The sequence below is a fragment of the Theobroma umbraticum genome, unplaced genomic scaffold, assembly GCF_002168275.2.
Source record: "Theobroma umbraticum cultivar Fairchild unplaced genomic scaffold, ASM216827v3 scaffold_77.0, whole genome shotgun sequence".
Taxonomy (NCBI): Eukaryota; Viridiplantae; Streptophyta; class Magnoliopsida; order Malvales; family Malvaceae; genus Theobroma; species Theobroma umbraticum.
Window position 1 is genome coordinate 816,867 of NW_018397280.1, and position 11,588 is coordinate 828,454.

At 32.9% G+C, this 11,588-nt stretch overlaps 2 non-coding genes across 2 annotated transcripts; both read right to left on the reverse strand.

The window, feature by feature from the left end:
- Positions 1-9,134: 9,134 nt before the first annotated feature.
- On the reverse strand, positions 9,135-9,241 carry LOC149526299 (small nucleolar RNA R71). The gene has a single exon (XR_016352151.1). It is a non-coding gene; the product is annotated as a small nucleolar RNA R71 (small nucleolar RNA).
- A 1,947-nt stretch (positions 9,242-11,188) lies between these two features.
- LOC149526300 (small nucleolar RNA R71) lies at positions 11,189-11,295 on the reverse strand. The gene has a single exon (XR_016352149.1). It is a non-coding gene; the product is annotated as a small nucleolar RNA R71 (small nucleolar RNA).
- Between the last annotated feature and the right edge of the window lie 293 nt (positions 11,296-11,588).

Consider the following 11,588-nt stretch of genomic DNA (forward strand, 5'->3'; position numbering starts at 1 on the left):
CAAAGGTTGCAATTTGGATTAAATTGAGAGTGTGATAATTTAAGTTAGACTAAATCGAATTCTAGTTTAACTACTATGGACCTAATTAAAAGAGTTGAATTAGGTATTGGTTAAATATTATAATTGTTATAATATTAAGGACTTATTTTGCAAATTTTGATAAGTTAAACCTAGATATAAATATCACATTATGTCCACTCTTTCTTTTTGGGAGGTGGGGAAGGAAAGAAAATAAAAATTCCTTTTCTTTCTTGAGTGTTGCCACTCTTGAGATGTTTAATTTTATTTTGAGAACTTCTCTTTTGATCCTTTGCTGGAAATAAAAGAAGAAAAGAAGACCAATCTTTAGCCACTTGCTAGCACAAGCCCATGGCATAAAGCTCTCTTGTTGGGAATGATCCATTGCAATCGTGTGTGCAATATTGGAGGCTAAGCGATTGAGTGGCTGAGATTCTTTCAGACAAAAGGTGTTCATGTTTTGTCACCAAAAGGAATCCATTTGATTACAATATCACTTGAAAAGGTAATTTTTTTTATTTTATGTGGTATTTAACTTTGCATTAAACAACCAAGGTGATCCAAAGATAGGAGGCATTTTTTTTATTTTATTTTAATTTTTTTTATTTCACTGCGATGATGTCGTAATCATGCAATTCCTAGCATAAAGGTTGTGTTTTAACCTAAAAAAGCAATGTCTTGGTAGAAATTATGCCTAATCATAGCAAAAGGCAATAAGTTACACTTGATCCTGTTAAAAGGCATGTTGTAAAGGTTACACCTAATCTTGTGGAAAAAGCAAGTTGATAGTGGATTCAAACTCCTTATGCTATCAAGGGTGGTCATAGTCATTGGAAGGTTAAACTTCTATAAAATTCCTGCTAAGTTCTCTTTTTATTTCTCATCATTACTCATGGCTTTCATACCATGTTTTATTGCTTCATTTCCTTATGCATATCTATTATATTTTCAAAGCTGTTAAAAAAGGGGGAATTGTTATTAAATTATCAATTCACCCCTACTTGGTATTCATATTTTAAGCTTAGCTTTCTAACAATTGGTATCAGAGTAGGTTCTCAAGTTTTACAAGTTTAACCACCTTTGAGAGATCTTGAACAAAAAGTTTAAAGTAATAGCCATGGCATCATCATCATCGACTTCATTAAAGAAAGAAAATCTATGATAAGGCCTCCTTTGCTCAAAAAAGAGAACTACTTGTCCTAGAGAATGAGGTTTGAAACCTTTATACAATCCATTGATATGGATCATTGGGATATTATTGTTGATGGACCTCATATTTCAGCCAAAACTATTGACGGTGTGAAACATCTTAAAATTAGAACTGAATGGGATGATAAAGATAAAAAGTTGATATAGCTAAATCATAAATCTGTAATAGCTATTTTATGTGCTTTTAGTGAGAATAAATTTAATAAGGTAACTATGTGCTCTAATGAAAAAGAAATTTAAGACCCCCTAGAAAATTGTTATGAGGGCACTAGTTAAGTAAAAGAATCAAAGATCAGTATGTTGATACTTGATTATGAGCTTTTCAAAATGAAAGATGAGGAGCCTATTAAAGAGATGTTTGATAGATTCACAAAGATTATAGGAAGACTGAAAGCTCTAGGAAGAGAATTTCCTAATGCTCAGCTTGTGAAAATGTAATTAAGCTAGATGAAGTTTTAGGTTCTTTGCTTACCTAAGAGATGTGTAACACCTTTGACCTTGATATAAGCCATATGTTGCGTTAACTAGACTATTGAAGGAGTTAAATTACATTTTAGTTGTATGTGTTCGAAGACTTAAGAATAGGCTTATGTGTTTGAGGAATTATGATGATATGTTGAAATAACTAAGTTAATTGATGAGCTAAGTTAAACCTTGGTGAATATGATTATCCTCATAGGTGGATGACTATGAATATTGGCATAATTGAAAGCCTTTAATGGATTTGTGCATATGTTTGGCACTTGAACACTAAGTATTATACTTTGCCAAATTCTTAGAAAATGATTGATGACTCTTAAAGTTTGAAGTTTATATTGAAATTGTGAGCTTACATATGAGTATAAGCATAAGAAATTTTGAGTTATAATAGATATTTTGAAGTATGATTTAAATAAGGAGTGATTTGAGGAGTTTGAATTTGGATTATTGGATAGCTAGAGTGCTAAAAATACCATTCTAGAGAAAATGTATTGATACATTCACCAATGTATCAATAGATTTGAAGAACACAAGCGTACTGCATAATTCTATAGATACATTGTCCAAACGTATCAATAGATTTGATGCATGGGACATTTTGCTAAAATGTATCCATAAATTTCTCCAATGTACTAATACATTTAAGGTAGAAAGCATTCTACTTGAATTCCATTAATACATTGCCTCATGTATTGATAGACTTGAAAGAAATTCATGAAAATGTATCTATACATCCTTAGGTATTTGCTAAACTAAAAAAGGGTTTGGGCATTTTTCCCATTGTAAAACAAAGGAAAACACTTTCTCTCTTTATCCTTTTGGAAACCCTAACCCTAAAAAACTCATTTGAAGTATATCCAAGCTTGGGGAAACCATTTTTAAAGATAAGATTATGCTTTTTGTAAATTGATTTTTTATTTAATCGATTTATAACTTTGAAATCCAATTGTTCCAATTTTGGTGAAAATTCTCTCTTTGGGCTTTGTTGGGAATTTGGAGTTGAAATTGGGTAACCCAACACCAAAAGCTAAGGATTTAAGTCTTTAAACTTAAGATTTGAAACCTAGGTTTTTTATTTGACAGTGACTAAAACTAAACCTAGATTGAAATGTTGGGAACTTTCGAAAGCTAAGAAATAATTGTTAGTTTGATTTGTTCAAGGGAAAAAAAAGCTATTAGCACATTGGAGAGCTTGAGAGCCATTGGAGGCAAGAAAAACTCGACTTGGCTATGAAAATGCCTTTAACTATCACTGTTATTGTGTGAATAAAAGCATGTGATGCATGACGCATTGTTAAATGCATTGCCATGGTACTTAAATGAAATATATATACATATATATTTATACATATGTATGTATACAACTGCCTAGATCGATGTGCCTAGGCTAGTGAGTTGATTGTATCTGAATCTATGTGTTTGTACCTTAGTGCAAGCCACATAGTGACGTGTGTTTGAGCCTAGACTAAGAGGTCTAGTGAATACTATTAATGTAAGAGAATATGATGAATGTCCAGCAGTAGTTTACTTAAGAAAAATAGCCTCTTGGAGGATTTTGAGTATTTGATGCCTTAAAGGATTAAGGGCACCTTGGAATGATATTGAGCTAGTTAGCAATTTAAGCTCCTTAAACATGATTTTTGATGTGAGATGGTATATATGTGGTATCAAAGGGGTGAAAGCCTTGATTGTGCTCATGTATTTCATCTGATGATGAGAAATTCTGGACGTTGATTTGATTTAAGGTTGAATAGAGTCCTATCCTTGTGATCTGACTCTTCACCAATTACTTCGGCATTGAGTAAGAATTGTTCTTTGTCAGATGTTTCGAGTCCAAGCGTGATTTGATTCTTTATTAGTTGCTTGGGCATCATGTGTGATTCAAATCTCCGTAACTGGCCTTAGCCCTTAGCTTGATTTGAACCCTCCATTGATCACTTTGATATTATGCGTGATCTGATTCTCCACTAGTTGCTTTGACACCGAGAGTAATTTAACTCTGGTAGTTGGCCACCATACGTGATTTGATTAAGTTTAGGGAAGACCATTCATTGATGATATATTGATCGTGATTGTGAGAATTGTGAATAACATGCTGTAGGATTTGATTATGTGATTATTGTGAAATAAATGAACATGATTAATATGTGATAGCATAACTTCAAAGTGAATAGAAATGAGTCTAAACTTGATATTACTTTTCGACAACTAAGGTGTGCTTATGTAGATTAACCTTTTGAGGGCTTCTAGGGTAAGCTTGATTTGTTATGCACTATTTGTGGAGACATCATGGCATAAATATGATTTGTGAGATTTAAGGAAATACCCTTAAGGATGATTTAATATACCCCTAACGTTGAAGATGTTTGTGAGAATATTCTGTTTACATTGAGAGTGAGATATATATATATACGATTATTTGCTTTATAATATTGATTTGTATGCTCCTCTTCACTGCATATTAGATGACTATCCCATTTGTTTGCACCATGTGTAGATAAATAGGCCACAAGGCTTGCGTGGTTGTTGCTGTCTCTTTAGACATGTTTTGGCATCTGATAGGTTTCTTATCTGTTGGGTCCACTCCATTGAGTTTGATGAGTTGTAGCTTCCACATTTCTGTTTTAAAAGTTAGAAAATGTTTTATTTTAGATATTGTAGGCATTGTGTTGCAGATATTATGTACGAACTCACTTTGTTAGCCAACGTATGGCTTGAACAATATGTTAAGGTGTTTTATTTTGAATTACATGCCCAAGGGCAATATTGTTAATATTTGAAATTATGCTATGAATTGCTATATGATGGTAATGTAAAGCACTAAATTGGGTATTGTGAATGTTTTCACTTTGTGTTTTGAGACTTGCTAGATTCTTGTGGGCTTCACCTGTTGGACTAGTGTGTTGGTCATGGCCCCTCGGTTTTGGGTCATGATAAAGTTGGTATCAAAGCATCTAGGTTCTAGAGTGTCCTAGGTCATTCTATGTTTGTTAATAGAGTGTCGATATTAGTTTAGAGTCTTGTTCATGGTTTGTGACTGTAGCACAAGTCTTGAGTGGGAGGCGGCACGAGCTTTTAAGTCCTTAGAAACTAACATTTATTTTCGGAACAATGAATTTTGGAATAATGAATTTTGAAATTTTGAAAATGGTGTTGTTTCATCTTAGTACAAGATATCGTCTAAGATGAGAGCCACCTCGAAAGCGATGAGTGAGCAAGATGCCTTGAACGAGCCTATTGTGAGAGTACGAGTGTTGTGATCCAAGAGTTGTGGAAGGAATAAAGCTACTAGACGCACTCAAAATGTGAATCCCAATGAAATTTATCCCAATGATAGCTTTAACGGAGTTAGGGATGACCATCCGATAGGAAGAGGCATGACCTTAAAGGATTTGGCAATAAGACTACAAAATTTGATGCATAAGTTTGTAGAATTTCATAGTAAGGGTAAAGCACATTTTGAAGAATGAGTTGATTTTAGTTCACAAGACCTAAAGTGCTTACCCCATTGTGAGTATCAAAGAGGGGCTATTAAGATTACCTTAGTGGATTTCATGAAACTTAATCCCCCAATATTTAATGGATCTAATGCGAAGGAAGATTCATAGAGATTTTTGGAAGATCTGGAATGAATATGTTATGCATTAGGATGCTCCACTTATTAATTAGTTGAATTAATGGGATTTAGATTGAAAGATGTGGCCCAAATATGGTTTGTATCTCTTAAGAGAAGTAGACAATCTAATTCAGCCTTGATAACTTAAGAGGAATTTGTCCAGTCCTTTCTAGATTGCTTCTTGCTTAAGAGCATTAGATATGCAAAGGCATAGGAGTTTGAGATCTCGTCCAAACCCTAGAGATGTCAGTGACAAAGTATGACATCCGATTCACCCAATTATCCTATTATGCTCTTGACTTAGTCTTGACTGAGGATAAAAGGATCAAGAGATTTGTTAGAGAATTGATCAAGTCACTATTTAGAGTTTTTGCCACCTAAATATTTGCTTTTTACTTTGAAGTGGTGGATGTGGCCAAGTTGATAAAGACCAAGAGAGTGGATACTATGATGGAAAGAAATAGGGGTAGAAATGCTCAAACACAAGGCCAATAGGGCAGAAAAGATTCTAATGCAACTAGAAGTCCAGTATCTATAAGCCATCAGAGTTGTGAGGGAACCACTTTGACATGCAGGCCACCACAAAATAGAGATTTGTTTAGCCACCTACTAGATGAGGGCAGTTTAGGAGAACATCTAATTTGAGCCCTAGACAGAGGGGTGTTTTATGTAATTATTGTGGGAAAACACATGGTGGACCATGCCATCGAGTAGCTGGATTTTGATGTAATCTTTGGAATGGACTAGTTAACATCTTGTTTTGCTAAAGTGGATGCCACTATAAACTTGTGAAGTTTAAGTTTATGGGAGAACCTTCATTTGTGATTTATGGACATAATAGTCCAATGTTTGAGAAAGTTATGTCAATTATGGCCATTAAACAAATGACAAGGCAAAAAGGCCAAGTTTATCTAGTGATGATGAGAGACATTTTAATGAATGAAAGGAGTGCTAGTATGAGCCCTACAATCTAATTTGTGGTTTGTATAGGAATTGCAATTTGAGATATTCATGTATGACATTTTGTTATTCATAATAACATTTAGGTAGTTCTTTAGCCATAAGTTTGTGATTTAATTACTATTTATACTTATGTAGATAAAGCCCATGGAACTATATATGCCTTGCAAAGAAATTGTATTGGGATACAATTATGAGATCTTTATGCATTGAAGAATTGTTCCTAAAAGTTCGTAATCATTTCATTTTTTAGACAAGGCATCAATAATGCTCAAAGATCGATATAAGCTATGTTCCTTGTGAAGTAAGCAATCGCTTTTATAAGTTGAGGTATAAAGATACTTGCAACTAACATATGGGTGCTTGCCATAGGAAGGTGAGTTCACTAAACATGACCCGTCATGAGAAGTGCATTTTGTATCTTACTTAAGTGTCTATACAATACTTCTCATGTGTTCATTGTATAACTACTCCCAAGACTAGAGACATTAGGTTGCCTTATATGTGGAGTGTTATGCTTTGATTTTATTCTTCTAGGTGTTTACCAAGGATGCCAAAATAGGATGTTTTTAGATATAGTATGAAGTATTTAAAGGCAAATGAGTGATCAAGATAGGAATCATCACCCCAAGTGATTCAAGGGAAAATATCTCATTAATTCTTGGTTGATATTAGCTTAATTAAATCCTTGGCCAAAGTGATTAGGAGTTTATGAAATAAGGTTCAAAAGTTTCCTAATCTAACTGCAGGAAAAAATACGGAGGCTAATAAGAGTAGCCGCTGCACCTAGCTTTTATCATATTCGAGATATATGACAAGCGAGTGAATTACACTAATGAATTGTACATTGAAAGGTTGTCAAAGAACCTTTGACCTTCCAAATAATTAAGTGGCCATGATGCATTGTTAGATGCCAATCTTGGTCTATAGAATTGAATTAGTTAATTTAAAATTGAATATGATTCATTTAAATGAATTAATTAATAATATTATAATTCAATTCTATTGTCAACATGTTACGAACTTGATGGGTTACACACAAAGGTTGTAATTTGGATTAAATTGAACATGTGATGATTTAAGTTAAACTTAAATCAAATTCTAGGTTTTAACTACTAAGGGCTTAATTAAACTCTTTTTAACTATTAAGGACCTAATTAAAAGAGTTTAATTAGGCATTAGTTAAATATTATAATTGTCACGATATTAAAGGACATTTAAGGTCATGATTAGAATGGATAGGGATCCTTACCCACTAATATAATCCTTGTAGAGATCTCTTAAGATGATATGGAGGGTTATCATCTTGAAGAAAATAGTGGGAGCAATCAATTAAGATTTACTATCTCACCTTAATTGATTACAATGCATGATTACTCATGAATGTTCTTTCAATGTCTAAGTTGTTAGAATGTGAATACACATCACTTTGTGTGGCATGCTTGGTGCCATCATGAAATCTAGGCTAAAATGTTTAGTCTGGCATATCAAGTTAAGAAACATTCTCAAATATTTATTAAGAAGAGATGTTATTAGGTAAGATATTCTTACCTTTTGGACAAGGTCAAAGAACGAGAAACTTGTAGAAGTTTCACCTTTGACCATGGATATGATTGAAGTAAATCTATCTACCATTGATTCATCATCATGAGTGTTAGATACTAGATGTGGGTCACATCTATGTAATGACATGAAGATGCTAGAAATGAATAAAAGATTGTCAGAGGGAGAGGAAGTCCTAAGAGTAGGAAATGGAGCAAAGGTTGCTACATTGGTTGTAGGGATAGTTTCCATATCTTTACCTTCTAGACTGATCTTAGAATTACAAAACTGTTACTATGTCTTTTCTATAGGTATGTGTGCAACATCTTGACAGAGATTTGTACATAAGTGCAGATTCTAGACTATCATCACCACCCATTAATTTAAGTATTAAGAGAAATATTACTCCAAATAAAATATCCAATAAACCATAATCCTAGACTCTTAGTCTACTACTTTTCTATTAATTTTAGCTTTTATTTCTTAGATTAGTGTTGTTAAATAGATTTTATCTTTAATTAATTTTAAAAAATTTGATTTACTCGGATAAAACAAGAGTGCATTAATTTTAATATTTAGTAAGGATTTAGATACAATTCCTTGTGGGATACGATACTTACTTACCTCTTTATTACTTAGGTGACACGTGGACTTGAGTATGTAAAGTTGACAACAAGTTTTTGGCATTGTTGTTGGGGAGTTGTTTCCTTGTCTTTTAGTTAATATTAATACCAAGCAAATTAGTCTTACTTCAAGTTTTGTTTTTCTTTATTTTTGGTACTTTTTGGCTAGTGTAGGAGAACAGTAAGGAGTTTGGAAATTGTCCTTTGTGATCTAGAAATTGAGAAGACTTTTTGAAGACTTTTGAGGCAAAATTCATTATTTAGAAACAATGGCTAATAATCAAAAAGAGTAGCAAATTCAAGAGCAAGTAGTGGATAATCGGTCTTTGAGGGATTATGCTATTTTATTGGTGCAAGGTCTTCACTTGAGCATTCAAAGGCCGGCTATTCAAGCTAACAACCTTGGGGTAAAGATGACAATCATCCAAGTGATCCAGACTTTAGTCCAATTTGGTGGTCTACTTAATAATGACCTAAACTCTCACATTTCTAATTTTTTTGAGATTTGTGACACTTTTAAGCATAATGAAGTTGCTGATAATGGTATTAGACTGAGATTCCTTTCTTTCACATTGCAGGACAAGGTGAAGGTTTGGTTAAATTCTCTTATTATGGGCTTTATTATGACTTGGGATGATCTTGCTTAGAAGTTATTAACTAAATTCTTTTATTCAGCCAAGACAACAAAGATAAGGAATGATATTTCTTTTTTCATGCAACATGACTCTGAATCATTGTTTGAGGCATGAGAGAGATATAAGGATTTGCTTTATCATTGGCCTCATCAAGGTATACCTAAATGGCTTCAGATTCAGACATTTTCATCAAATGAGCACTAATTTTCATCAAATGATGTGGTAAACATTTTTCTCAACATATATACCACTACAATTTTTATATTTACCACTTTTCCTAATTCAAAACAAATTAAGGTGGAAATCATGTTTGAAGTTGATAAACCATTGCAGCACTAAGAGAACAAGGCTACAGTGTTGGTGAATGGAAGCTCACCATACAATTTTCCTAAGAGCTCAACACCACAGTGCTAGAGAAGTATTGTTGCAATGCTACTGTAACAAAAAAACTAGCACCCCAACGCTGGGCAATTTTCCAAAAATAAAAATTTGATGGGATTTTAGAAATTAGGTTACTTGGAGCCTATTTAAGGGACATTTTTTAATGGTTTAAAGGAAGAGGGAGCAAGCAACTCTTCAGGAGATTTGAAGCGAAGAACAAAGCAAGAAAACAAAAAAATTTGAGAGAGAATTGAGATTGCAAAGCTTCAATAATTAGTTTCTTTCTCTACTTTGGTGTTTCTTTTGTTTTCATTGACTTGGATTCATGGCTAAATTTTTTTAGATGTTGTTTTTATTAGTTATTATGAGCTAAATTATCTTTTTAGGATTGTGGTGGATTTCAACATATAGTTTGAATATTAGTTTCTCTTTTATTTATCATTAATGGGTGTAGTTTAGCCTATTCAAATCTGTCCTTAATACTTTTGATTGTCTGGCCAACAATTAACTGATTTGTGAATCTAATTGAGACTCAATAAAGAGATTTTAGATTGGACTAATGTTTAAATAGTGTATGTTCATGTCACTTAAGTGATATGATTTGCTATTCAGATAGACATACTCTAATTGCCATACATAGCCACATTAGGACACTTGCATAATGAGCATAATTTAATTAATTTCTATAGACATATAGTAAACTAATTAAGTTAGGTATTTGCACAAGCAACTCGATGGAGACTTGTCCATAACTTTGGATTCTAGGTTAGTAAAACCACCTAAGAAAGATAAATAACAAGAAAAGCTGGTATCATATCAAATTTTGAATGAACTCATAATCCTAAGTCTTTAATATATTGCTTTTCTGAACTTATTTAGTTTGTTAGTTAATTTAATGTTTATTTTAATTTTTTTAATTAATTTTTTGTAAATTTTGATTATTTAAGTAAGATTGATTTGTTATAAGATTTTAATACTTAGAAAAAATTTAGGAACAAATCTTTATGGGAATGATACTCTACTTCATCACTATATTACTTGTTCGATATGTATACTAACGTGTGCAAAATTGATAACAAGTTTTTGGCATCATTGCCGAGGATTGTGTCTTCTTTGTTATTTGCTAATATTAAAATTTTACATATTATTCTTAATTTAAGTTTATTTTTGTTTTTCAATTGTGTTTAGCTCTTGTATGAGAAGAGTAAACAACTTGGAGGCTATTCCGTGTGATCCAGAAATTAGGCGAACATTTCACAAACTTTGACCAAAGAATCAACAAGGTGTTGCTCCAATAAATACAATGGTTGATCAACAGGGTGAATAGCAAATCAAAAAGCATGAAATAGCTAGCAATCTTTGCTTAAGGGATTATGTTGTTCCTTTGGTACAAGGAATTCCATTGAGAATTCGAAGGCCAACTATTCAAGCAAACAATTTTGAGATCAAGCCAGCTATCATCACCATGATTTAAACTTTATTCTAGTTTAAGGGCCTTCGTCATGATGATCTAAATAGTCATATATCAAACTTTTTAGAGATTTATGACATTTTCAAACACAATGGTGTCACTGATGATGCAATTCATTTGAGGCTTTTTTTTTGTCTCATTAAAAGATAAAGATAAAGCATGGTTGAATGTGCTCCCTAATGACTCAATAAAAACATGAGATGATCTTGCTTAGAAATTCCTTGCCAAATTCTTCCCTTCAGCTAAGATAGCAAAAATGAGGAATGATATTACATCATTCATGCAGCTAGATTCTGAATCATTGTACGAAGCTTGGGAAAGCCACAAAGAACTACTTTGGCATTGTCTTCATCATGGTCCCCCAAAATGGCTTCAAGTGCAGACATTTTAAAATATTTAAGTGGGCAGGTTTGAACCACCATTAATGCCGCTGCGAGAGGAGCTTTAATGGCAAAATCAATTAATGAGGCATATGATTTGTTAGAAGAGATGGCTACCAAAAACTACTAGTGGCCAATAGAGCGAGCAATGCATAGGAGAATAGTTGGAATCTATGATGTTGATGCTATGACAACATTATTTGCATAGGTAGCAACTTTAACTAAAACTCTTGAATCTTTTGGTACTAATAGTTTGTGAAGTCCTTTTGTAGC